We start from the raw sequence: 12,900 nt of genomic DNA on the forward strand, positions 1-12,900 counted from the left end.
AGGGCGGAGCCAGTAGATGGCGAACTATTCCAGTATGGGACAGATATGGCATTTGCATGGATGCCAGGGATAGAAGGGAAAATATGGAGGAGGCCAGCAGCCTATCTGTTCAGACCAGAAACACCTGTTAATGAACCAGAAGGAAAGGTGGTTCTAATGGACATTGAGAGCATTATTGCAACAGCTGATTACATTGATGTACATGCCCAAGACAGAGAAGGAAGAGCATGGAGGGCAGTGATAGCACTAGCAGAAGGATGTAGGCTCACCCAGGTGTCAGATGAGGAGCTGTTCTCAGAAGAAAAGGAGGAAGGTGAAATGGTGTTTATGATGAGTGTGGAAATATGGCTCAGAGTGGCTTACAAACAAGTAGCACAGAAAATTGCAATGGCACTTGAGGCACCCACCTGCACCCCAGTCCCCTTCTTTAAGGAGGATATGTCAAAGGTACCCAAATCATTGTGGACTACTAGCCCCTATGACGTGGGGTGCATAAAAAGTATAGGGGGAGTAAGTATAAAATTGAAAAAAGGTGCAATACTCCCCAGAGTGAAACAGTACCCACTATCAAAAGAGGCAGATGAGGGCATATATGAAACCATTACGGCCCTTATAAACAATGGCATATTGGTCCCCTCAGAATCACCATGTAACACGGCTGTATACCCAGTGCGCAAGGCTAAAGGGGGGTCTTGGCGCTTCATACATGATCTCAGGCCCTTGAACAACATAGTAGAAGCAGAATATCCCATAGCAGCAAACCCGGCCACAATATTGTGTGGCATTCCAGCTGAAGCATCACGATTTACAGTGATCGACCTTAAAAATGCTTTTTTCTCAATACCATTGCACCTAGACTCGCAAGATCTGACAAGCTTCACTTACAGAAACACAAAGTGGAAGCACACCAGATTGCCACAAGGGTATTGCGAATCACCCTCAATTTTCAATAGAGTAATACAGATGGATTTGGGTAACATTGAAGTGGAAAGCACAGTGTTGCAGTATGTGGATGACATAATAATTTGCAGTACAAATGAAAGAACATGCAGAGAGGACTCCTTAAAGATGTTGACAATAATGGCTGAAAAAGGTTACAAGGTAGACATGGAAAAGATACAGAACTGTCAAGAACAGGTACTTTACATTGGTCAACTTATATCCCAACATGGAAGAAAGATTGCACCACAAAGAGCACAGGCCATTTCAAACACTCCAATGCCACAAACTGTGAGGGAACTACAGCAGTTCCTGGGGCTGTGCAACTACTGTAGAGCATGGGTATTTGATTACAGTTCGTACATAGGACCCCTGCTTGAGGCGTTAAGGGAAGCTAATGAAGGGGAGAAAAAGCTGGGGTGGACGATGGAAATGAAAGAGGCTTTTGATGAACTAAAAGATGCGATATCAACTGCTTCAGTACTGGCATCCCCAGACTATGAGCGACAATTTTTTATATTTTCACATTGCGACTCAGCAGTAATGAAAGCAGTGTTGGCTCAAAAACAAGCATGGGCTACAAACCAGTAGCATTTTACAGCGGCCACTTAGATCCTGTGATGTTAGGTCACTTCCCTTGCGAACAAGGTCTCGCCGCAGCTGCTTTTGCGGTGGAAAAAGCATCAGCAATCACCATGGGGTGCCCAACTACACTGTTTGTGGAACATGCACTATTTGCGATATTGAATAAACCTAAGTCCACCCTAACCACGCAGAGGGCATCAGGTTATGAGATCATACTATCCAGAGCTGAACTATCAATTGTTAGATGTAGCACGGTCAACCCTGCAAGGTTCCTGGCAGAAGTAATTGAGGAGGGAGATTATGCCCATGACTGTACGCAAATAACTGAAATGTACTCATGTACTAGAAAGGTTGAAGAAAACGCACTAGAGGGAGGTGAGCTCCTGTTTATTGATGGGTCATCAACTATCGACCAAAGGGATGGTATAAGGAGGACTGGGGCAGCAGTGGTAAAAATGATGGAGGTACCGGTGTGTGTGGCTATGAAATGTGTACAATTACCACAGCATTACTCCGCTCAAGCAGCGGAATTAGTTGCACTGATCTTGGCGTTGAAGGAAAGCTTTGACAAACGAGTGACCATATACTCCGACAGCGCATACGTTACATCCACTGTCCACTCAGGGCTGTCGAAATGGAGAAGAAGAGGGTTTAGGAGAGCTGATGGCACTCCAGTGCAACATGCCCTCTTATTGGCTGAACTAATTGAAGTAATAAATGACCCCCAAGAATTAGCTTTAGTAAAATGCACCGCACACACCAATGGTGAAGACCACGTCTCGAAAGGGAATGCAGCAGCAGACGCACATGCGAAGTATGCTGCATACTTTGGTGAGATATGGAACCCCCCAGAGTCATAGAGAGGGAGAGGGAGGGGAATGGCTAAGGAGATGTTGATAAGAGAAGGGTACACCCATCTCCCAGCCACACAGATTATGGAGCTACAAGCGGCTGCACCAATGGCCGAAAAAGAAATATGGGTAAAAAGAGGATGCACAATGTCACCAACCGACGCACTATGGCGCCAGGGTGGCACTGGAAAGGTTGTAATACCATTGGCACTTTTAAACACCGCCCTGAGCCAACTACATTATCCAGCCCACACAGGCAAGGAAGTAATTGCAGCCCGAATTAGGGAGGACTGGTTCTGCCCCGAGTTAAATTCTCATGTGTCAAATTTTATCAGCAATTGTCTCACATGTCAACAGTTTACGGCCGGCCATACCCTAAAGGTGATAAGAGGTACTATACCCCGGCAAGAGGGACCTTTCCGACATCTCCATATTGACTATGTTGATATGATCAACATATGTCAAGGAAATAGGTATATGATTGTAGTAGTATGCCCATTCTCTAGGTGGATTGAAGCAGGGCCCTGTTCACACCCAGATGCATTTAGAGCAGCTAAATTCCTAGTGAGGGAGGTCTTCCCCAGGTGGGGAGTGTGCGAGGTGTTAAGGTCAGACAATGGCCCACATTTCGCAAACGAAATGTTCCAGCACATCACATCCTTGCTGAACATTAAGCATAAATTTGCATGTGCATACCACCCACAGGCCAACGGTGTATGTGAACGCCTGAATGGCCCATGAAAGGAGGCAATTGCAAAGATACAGCAAACAACAAAAAAGAGTTGGTTATATTGCCTTCCATTAGCTCTATTTGAGCTAAGGAATAGACCAGGGTCCAAACACCACCTCACCCCTCACGAGGTGGTTACCGGACGTCAAATGCGCCTTCCCCTAACGCCAACATCAAGAGCATTTACCGACCACGAGAGTACAGCGAGTGTTCTTGGTGATGAAATGTACCAATATGTGTCTTCTTTGATTACTAGTGTAGTGTTTGTGTCTCAACAGCTCGAGCGCACACGGGGCGGGTCTAACAGCAATCAACAAGAAGACGCGGATAAAGAATTGGAAAAGGAAAGACTGTGTAAAATTGCTAAAGGTGACCACGTACTACTTCGCAATTTCAATAGGAAGTGGAATAGTCCATGATTCACTGGCCCCCATCTGGTAGAGGAGGTATCAACGAGAGCAGTAAAGCTACAGGACAAGCGTGCCTGGAACCACCTACACGATGTAAAGATCTACAAACTCCAGACCCGCCCCAGCGCCACCGACAGGTCGATTGGGAGAACAGCAACAACATCACCAACGGAAGAAGAGAGTTCTACCACAGCCAACGGCCCAAGTGTTCCCATACCCTGTCACGCCCCAGATTCCCCAGAGACAATAACTGAAGAAGAAAGGGGTGATCCTCATACTGCCCACCCCATGGTCACATGCTCAAAGAGTAAAAATACTTCCGCCAGTGAGCCCAAACCCCCTGCCCATTGACCCCTACCCCCACTGCAGTAATAACTGAACTGAAGGACATTGCCTTGCACACGTACACATGTAGACACGTGAATGCTCTCTTTTCTTTTCTCTCGCACATGCAGGAACTGCGTATTATTGTACTGCTAAGAAAATAGATAACTAACAAATTCACTGCCCAGGAGTAGATGGTACCCTCAGACGATAACTACCCAGAAGAATTGTCACACCAATTTGTATATGAAATAAAAAGGCCAACGTACCTGAAAAGGAGAAGGGTACGTGTCTACTACACAGCATCCCTCTTGGCCATAGAATATTCAATGCCCCACCTCCACCCATACTTGCCTGTCCTAAGAGATAGATCGCTTAGATTAGCGTGGGAACAGCTCTTCGCCTGGGCACTGAATGACTATTTGATAGAGAGAGCTTAAAAATCAACAACTAACACTTAATAACCAGCATATTGAGAATTTTCAGGCGGGCAACATTAACGTCGCAAGAATACGCTGCCGGACTGCAGCAAGGTAAGAGCAAAATGCCGGTGAAATTAGCATATGTAATAAAAATAATAGGGATTTTGATGATCACCGGGTTCTTGGCTGCCTCTGTATGGCAGTACAGCTATGCTATCCATCTTATTGCTGCACCCAAACCTAATACACCCCCATCCCCAGCTGCAACAGGTGTTACGTCAGGTGATACTAGTGAAATTGCACACAAGCAAAATAGAGTTCAACGCAGCACATACTCAGATAATAAAGGTATTGATAATTATATACAAGATTCAGCACACGTCTCAAACAATATATGGTACCAACACATGACCCGCATTGGAAAGCAGACAACAGAAGACAGCTGCTACGTTTGCTCATTAATACCATACGCCATGAGCGCTTCTCGAACATTCGTTGCCACAGAAATAGATGAAACGACAGCACGATGCATAATATACTTGGCACTGTTCCAAACAAAAGGAAGATTTCAAGGGACAGTGGTGCATATGGTGTGGAAAACACGAGACTCATACCCATATGAAAACAACATCCTCAAGACTTATTTGAGTTACCACAAGAGCAGTCTACATGCTGAAGCATTCAGATACATAACAAGTGGTCCTGCAAAAGGGGAAACAAAGAAAGTAACACTGCAGTATTTACCATGTGATTGGTACGCCACTGAAGTTCCTGGTAAACCAGGATGTTGGGAGAGGCCACTGGTGACGATAACGGGGAAGGTGTACCTGGACAACAAATGGGAGATAGGAGTGATTGGCAGCAACATGGTAACAAAAGAAACTATCTCAACTATCGATGCACACAACCACAGATGTTGGACGACTTGGATCAAGTACGTACCCATGCTCACGTGGATAGAGACGGATGAAGACCCAATAACAATACTGCCGCTGACTGCGCCTAAGGTATGCTACCAACATAAAGGAGAGGTGGACGTAGGATACAACACCAACTGTGCAAGCGTGATGGAGTTACCTGAGGGGGGAGCAGGAACAGCAGTGATAATGGACCATTACTGGGCCTGTGGAGAAAAGGCATACCACACACTGCCCCCTCTGTGGAATGGTGTATGCACGATGGTGCACGTCAATGTACCATCACTAGTGGTACCCCAGAAGCATGTGAATGTGGCGAACTTTCCCAAAATGGATGAAGGGGACAAGAGGAAGAAGAGATCTGCACCACCTCAGGAGGGGCCAGGGAACAGGAACAACAGCAAGGATACTGTCCTAAATAGAAGGAAAAGACAAGGAGAACCTCTAACAGGAAATTACCTATGGGGAAGGTCGGAAACGGCACTCACTTCAATTCCGCCAGAACACAGACTATTCAGCAGAGCAGCAATGTTCTTCTCCTCAATAATCCATCCGGGGCTGCAGGCTTACGCAAACGCAAAATGGCTCCAGATAACTAGATGGGAACTAATGATGACCATCAATTCTACAGTAAATGGATTCAACGCAATAAAAGAGGAGCTGCGAGCTATAAGGATGGTAGCACTTCAGAACAGATATGTATTGGACCTCCTCACAGCCATGGAAGGAGGAGTTTGTGCAAAGATAGGACAATCATGCTGCACGTTCATTCCTGCCAACGATGCTGAAATGGTACACTGACAGAAGCAGTTTCACAATTGGCCCAGATGCACTTCAAAATGATGGATGAAAGTAAAGGTGTGAAAAAGGATGAGAGCTGGTTTTCACTATTATGGTCATGGATGCCATCTTGGCTGTCAGATGGACTGAAAATTATAGTTGGTTGTACTATTTTGGCTGGAGCTACACTGATCATAATAAGATTTTGGAAGGCCCGGAAGGCACGCACCACAGACGAGTTGCTTGAAATGGTCGGTATGCACCCCTTGATGCCAGCAGATGACGGCCAACACACAGGCACAATCATACAAGAGAGAGAGAAGTTGCGCAACCAGATCATCACCAACCACCTGGACCCACCATCGGTGAAGATCGAGAACCCAAGAAACCCCAGGAGCTACATAGGGAAATGGGTATACTGTACTCCTGGAGGAACCTGTGAATATATGTATTGGTCATTTGAAGATCATGTGAACCACTATGGACATTTAGGAGGAATAACTAAGATATGGAGAGTAAGAGGAGACAACGAAAAGGATATGTTTGTGGTCGACAAGTCGACCAGAGGGGGGACTGAAGTGGGAGAATGGAAGACCAGGCTCCCGTCCTTCACCTCTCGCGCTTGGCCTAAAGGGTCACGGCCCAGGCACCCGCCACGAGAAGAGTTTGCCCATCTACCAGACGACCAAATACCCTGGTACAGGAACATACGGATGTGTCCATCTGCCTGCCCAGCAGTCCGCCCTGGCCATGCCGACACCTGCGGCACGGATCAACTAGACTAAAACCTACACGTCGTTAGAGATGCCATGACGACCTAGCGAACGGTCAGCACACCTGTACAAATATACACACTGGACACTCCCGCACCAATCTACACGAAGAATATACTCAGTGCTATGACGTAGGCGACCGACATACCCACGGACGTGCATCTTTATTATTTTCCACATAGGTTCTCAAAATCCAGAAACGCAAGACGCATCATGAACCCATCTAAAAAGCTTGTTACGCTTCTCCTAAAAGCAGGTGCCACAATGAGAAATATAATGAAGACACGATACTGGTCATAAGACAATATGGTACTATAACCTAAAGCGCCTGTGCACCAAACGGTTTCACCTATACACCAGGCCTAAGTAGGCCGCAAGCAAGAGCTTCCATGGACGTTAAAAGAACAAGAGTCAGGTTGCTGATCCTGCAGAATGAGCCCGGCGAAAGCAAACAGCCAAGGTCGCAATGTTGCAAACCCACATTCCGAAAGCAGACCATCAAGGGCACGATGTTGCAACCTCGCACGCCGCACACCAACGTTAAAGTCACACCTGCAAATTAAACCAGGCACACAGTGGAAAAACAATATTAATTGTGCAGAATTCTGCCTCAAACACGGTCCCACCTCACGTGACCAAGCCGAACCTGACAGGATGCCAAGACCAGAAAAGGCGTCTGGATCCCTCGTTACAAGACACAAGGCAGATACAATTAAAAGGCTCAACGGACATCTGCGACAGTGGGAGTAGTCGGCCTTCCAGCTCATGAATAAGTCCTCACATTGTCTACACGTACTCATAGTGAAACATTGTTGCAAATGACAGGTACACCGAGAGCTGGGAACAGCGATGGTCCCAGACTGGGAATCTCGCGGGCGCACCAATCAGAACATGGGGCTCTCATCACTGACGCCATTAACATTAACCAATCATCAGGGGTCTTCATGTAACAATTCTCATGTATCTAATTGTAGGGACAACCCAGATATATCACCTGACTAACCCTTGTCCACTAATATTGTTCTCTATACGTATGCTATACTAACCCTACCACTCGAGCAACCAATTAAGAGTGGCGATAGGTTTTTTGCTAACTTTCCAAGGTGACGCAAGTAGCGCGTCATACTAAGGTAAAAAGGGCCTGCGAGCCCTACGATTGTGTGTGTGTCAGGACGGACGCGAACGATCCTTGACCCATCCCTGCCGTTTTTGTATAATAAACAGCAGAGTCACCTTGCTTCTTGCGTGTGTCTCATACTCTATCTCTTTTGGGATATACGGGAGGAGTTGGGGCCTCCCTGCCCGGAGATCTGCGGACGGCCCGGCCGACCCCGGCAGAATTTCCCCCCCGACACATCATGTCCCAACGCAAGGTTTTATGGTGGAAAATCCCTTTAATTAAAGCATTTACGGAAGGGATAAAAAGGCTTCATCCCCCTATTTCCAACTCAGCTCCCGGGTGGGACCTGAATGTTGTTCTTACCAAACTAAAGGGGCCTCCCTTTGAACCAATGCACAAGGCTAGCCTTAAAGTACTCACCTACAAGACCACCTTCCTGGTGGCGAACACCTCTATAAGGAGAGTTAGTGAACTGCAGGCCATTTCAGTTCAGGACACATTCGTCACGATTCACAAAGATAAGGTGGTTTTGCGCACACACCTACGCTTTGCGCCTAAATATATCTCAAAGTTCCATGTAAACCAATCCATTTATAGGTGGTAAAAGCAGTGCTAAGACATCTCTTTGCTACTGTTCCTTCACACATCCCACCACCATCTCTGGGTATGCTTACTAGTCTATGCACAGCATGTGATTCTAAGCAGATTCACAAGCATCAGAAGACATGCATTACTCACCATAATAGCATTTGTGATGATTGTTTCTGCTTAGATTCACATGCGCCCACCCTTCCTCCCCTCGTGGAGTAGAAGGAACATAGACCCCTTACACCTTCTCTCTTCTGTTCTCACTCAAGCTGACTACAAGACTACCTCATACCAGAAAAAAAACAACCAGAGAGAACTTGACGCGTGAGGGTTTTTGGGTACACTGCACGTCACGTTAGAGATAGTGTTACAGTCACGTACATGTTGACATCCCCTTTCAATCGTCGAATGAAAGATGCAATACTCCGCAATTACCCCTAGATGTCGGCGCATGTGAATCTAAGCAGATACAATCATCAGAAACGCTATTACGGTGAGTAATGCATGTCATTATGTTACAGGGATATTATAACCATGTTTTTCATAGTGTACTTGGGAACAATGCTATATGATGCCACTTCTGTTTTGTCAAGGGGTAAAAGGTTGTGTTCCAGCGCTTCCTGTGATATCACTTTGGCGTCGGGTTAAATGACATCAATTCCTGTGATGTTATCAGAGGTCAAGGGTCATGTGATGTCACTTCCGCTACTACTGGCATTTTGATGAAATGACTTCCCTGTGCACAATAATGCCAATAAAGTGCAAAAGAGCTAAATAGTACATCACATAAAATATATACATCACTTCTTAAAATACTTCTTGAAATACACAAAAAACAAAAATAAACAACAAGCATTAATCTTTAATCATACAATTTTACAGACACGATTGCCCAATTCCTTATCATTCTCAATCGCGCTGATTACAAATTTAAAGTGCTTCAAAATATATGCCATAGCTTCACTAACTCGCTAGGGTCTTCCTGTAGCATGATTTTAGCTGTGCAGTGGCAAAGTCACGCGAGAAGGAAATATGGGGGCCAAGTAACGGCTTCCTCTGTGGATTCATTCATGGGACTGGGAAGAGCAGTAGTAGACATCGGCGATTAAGTAAAGAGGCTGCTACAAGTGACCTCGTATGCTGAATAGCACATACAGGAATGCTGTGTTACTAAGATTGTCAGTTTCTACTGTGAGAAACCCTGTGAGAAACCTCAAGGTGTCTCACTTGTTAGTCCCCGGGGATCTGTCATCCAGGTGGCCAGGACACGGCCATCGCTATTGGATGCAGTTCCTGAGGGTGGACTAGTGAGGGAGGATCACCTGGGTGGGGGGGTCCTTGGATAGTGGAAGTGGGACACCGACGGGTGAGACACGGTATCCCCCTTCTTCCATCTTTTCTCCAGCCTACCACGTAGGACACGCAAACAATCTATCCCCAATAAACACTAAAGCCATTTACTTGACATGTTGCAATGCCAGGGATCAGGCAAAGTCAGGCTATTTACCAGAATCACACACACCTGACGGCCTTTTCCCTTCCCCACAGGGATAAAAAGTGGAGCACGAGAGCACAATATGAGTATGGCAGACTACACAACAAGAGACCTAACGCAGCACGGCAGTTCAAGAGGAGGAGAAAGATGTTGCAAACCGAGAGGGTGACAAGGAGAGAAGCAACCTTGCCTTTTCCAAAACCAGTCCCGTGAAATCTCCACAGAAGGAAACGTAAGACCATGAACAATAGCCAGCATGTGTTGCAGCAGATGTCAAATGTACATGACGACATCCTCCACTGATAACTAAGCTGAGGGGAGATGCTTGACATATTGGTACCAGCCTTGACTCCAGAGAAAAGCAAAGCAGAGCGGTTCATCACAGCCAGTGAATCGAGGGGAATACCAATAAGAGACCAAACTGTGTTTGAACAAAAGTAGCAAAACCAGCCAATTATTTCCATACAAGGGTGGGAAAGCCAGCTATAGGGGAGTCAGTCACCATGCAGGTGCTTGCTTGAGAAACTCTGGGTGAATACCCCATGGTTGAAACTACCGTTACCAGAAGGCATTGGGAACGGCGCAAGAGACTTGGGTCGAAGTGGTTATACCGGAGTCAAGCAAAATCCTCAGTGCAGTCGAAAGTCTTTGACCGGCAAGTGAAGGTGAAGTGAAGGGAAGTGAATCCCACATTTTGTGAATCGCAAAAGTTGGCATGAGTGAACACAATGGAGGGATGTCCACAGTGAACTGTTTAAAAAGACATTAAGACTGGTGAATACAAGAAAAGCCATAGTGAACCCGACGGAGGGAGGCTGATGATCAAGAGGGATCTGCACCCGGAAGAGGGGGACCCAGGGGTGACAAGACATCACCCAACGTGCAAGCAGAAAGGATCTTTTAAAGATGGATGGCGAAGCCTATCACCCCCAGCCCCTCCTACAAAATTCATGACAAGGCAGAAGATTCTGGAAACACTGCAATCACCCATTCTATTTGGACCAATTCCCAGTGGTCCTATGATTGACAAGTATGTCGAGAGATACCCCCTCAGCCAACCATATCCCCCTCAATCAGCCCTACAGACCAGGTGCAGTGTGGATTTACCACAGCGTGGATAATGAGCCACAGGCCATGATCAAAGACACCTCTATTGACAGTCTGGACTAGGCACCAAGAAGCCACGTTGCGGACATCATTAGAGACACCACAACATAGCATCATTAGACATGAAGCACACATGCCATCTACCCTTCAGGACCCAAACACACACTTAAATACATGGAGGACACGAGCGTACAGTTCTATAGTTAGAAGACAGATACATATACATACTGTCATTGCTTTATTATTTTGTTGTTATTCAAACGCAGCAACACAGAAACCGCAAGAGATCCTGAGCACAGCTTGCAGACGCTTACATGCAAATAACCCTAAGGAACTGCAGCAGCACCTATAGGACCTGACCAAAGCAAGTGTGACTAACCTATGGAAATGGAGTATAGTATGGACACTGGAGAAACCGCATTATAAGATTTAGGAAAAGTACAGCAGGCCACAGGCCCTTCAGCAAGAGACGAGCTGAGCTGAAATTCAGGCTGCACAGAGAGCAAGACTTGAGAAACAGGACTCGCAGACAAGGCCAAGAGATACGGATGACATTCCAATACACAGACAACAAAGGGACCAGCTGCAGAAACAGCTATTAAACGCTCATAATTCATAGCTCATATTAGTGGTCTCTGAACAAGTGACCTGGCCGAAGCAGACAATAGGCAGCAATCAGTGGTGGGAAAGGAGCACTGGTCCCCGGCCGCTAGACACAGACAGTGACAAGTCTGCTACAATATGTCACAAGTGTTGCGCCAATCAGGAGAGAACTCACATCAGCTAAGGTGGTGTACACAAGTTACAATGCAGTCACATAGTTATTCTTGTTACCTTGAAGAGGTACACAGAGAGCTGAGAACTCTTGCAGATGCCAGGCCTGCGGACATCAGTCTAGCCAATCAAAGTTTAGTATCCTAGGGGTATGATATGATCGTTTATTTATATAGCACCTATACACAATATGTTTCAAAGCACTTCAAGGCAAGGGAGGGAACAAGGGAAAATACAACCACATTCTTACAGGCCATGAACAGCAAGGATGTGAAATTAACTATCGTACTCGGCCTTTCAGATAGTGCAAGAGCTAAGACATAGATAAGGAAGGAAATGGAAACAGACAGGCGACTACCATACTAGGCCTCATTACATTTCTGGTAGAGCCGGAGAAAAACAAAAGGTGAGGGAGTGGGGTGCAGAAAGGGAGGGGAGGAACAAAACAAGCGACTATCATAATAGTCCTGCTGACATTTCAGATAGTGCTGGAGGGTGGTGGGGAGGAAAAAACAGTAATGGGAGGGTGGAGGAAACAGACGAGGTTGCTATCATAGTAGGTCCAGGGACACTTCTGATAGAGTAAGTGCATAGAAGAAAGTATGGGGAGGAGATAGAAAAAGGGAGAAGGGAAAGGAAGAGAGAAAAGAGAGTAAGCAGTCAAAAAGAGTGGAGAAGCAAGAGTGGAGAGCAAATACAATTGCAGAAGTCAGTAGTAACACATAATGTTGCAAGCCAGGATACAAGATGAAGATGGGAACAGCATCCCAACAGGGGTGGGAAACAACAGGCAAGTACCAATGGCAACTCCACCACGCTGCAGCATTGTCATAGATAGTAACTTGGGGATGGACCAGGCCAGCCACCTGAAATGCGAGAGCCAGTAGAGTAACATCTAGTAGTGCGCTATAGGTGGTATAATATTCAATACCCAAACATGTGACCCGATAGGTTACCTGGAGAAGGGCCCAGGTTGTGATGTCACTCTGATGTAATTGGGTTGTAAAACCGGCCTGAGAGCTGTGGAAGAACGTGATGTGCATAGATTTTCTCTGTTCTTGTACAGTCAAAACCCTGTTGGTTTT

Source organism: Ambystoma mexicanum, chromosome 1p, assembly GCF_040938575.1.
Source record: "Ambystoma mexicanum isolate Mex_15411 chromosome 1p, UKY_AmexF1_1, whole genome shotgun sequence".
NCBI classification, from domain to species: Eukaryota; Metazoa; Chordata; class Amphibia; order Caudata; family Ambystomatidae; genus Ambystoma; species Ambystoma mexicanum.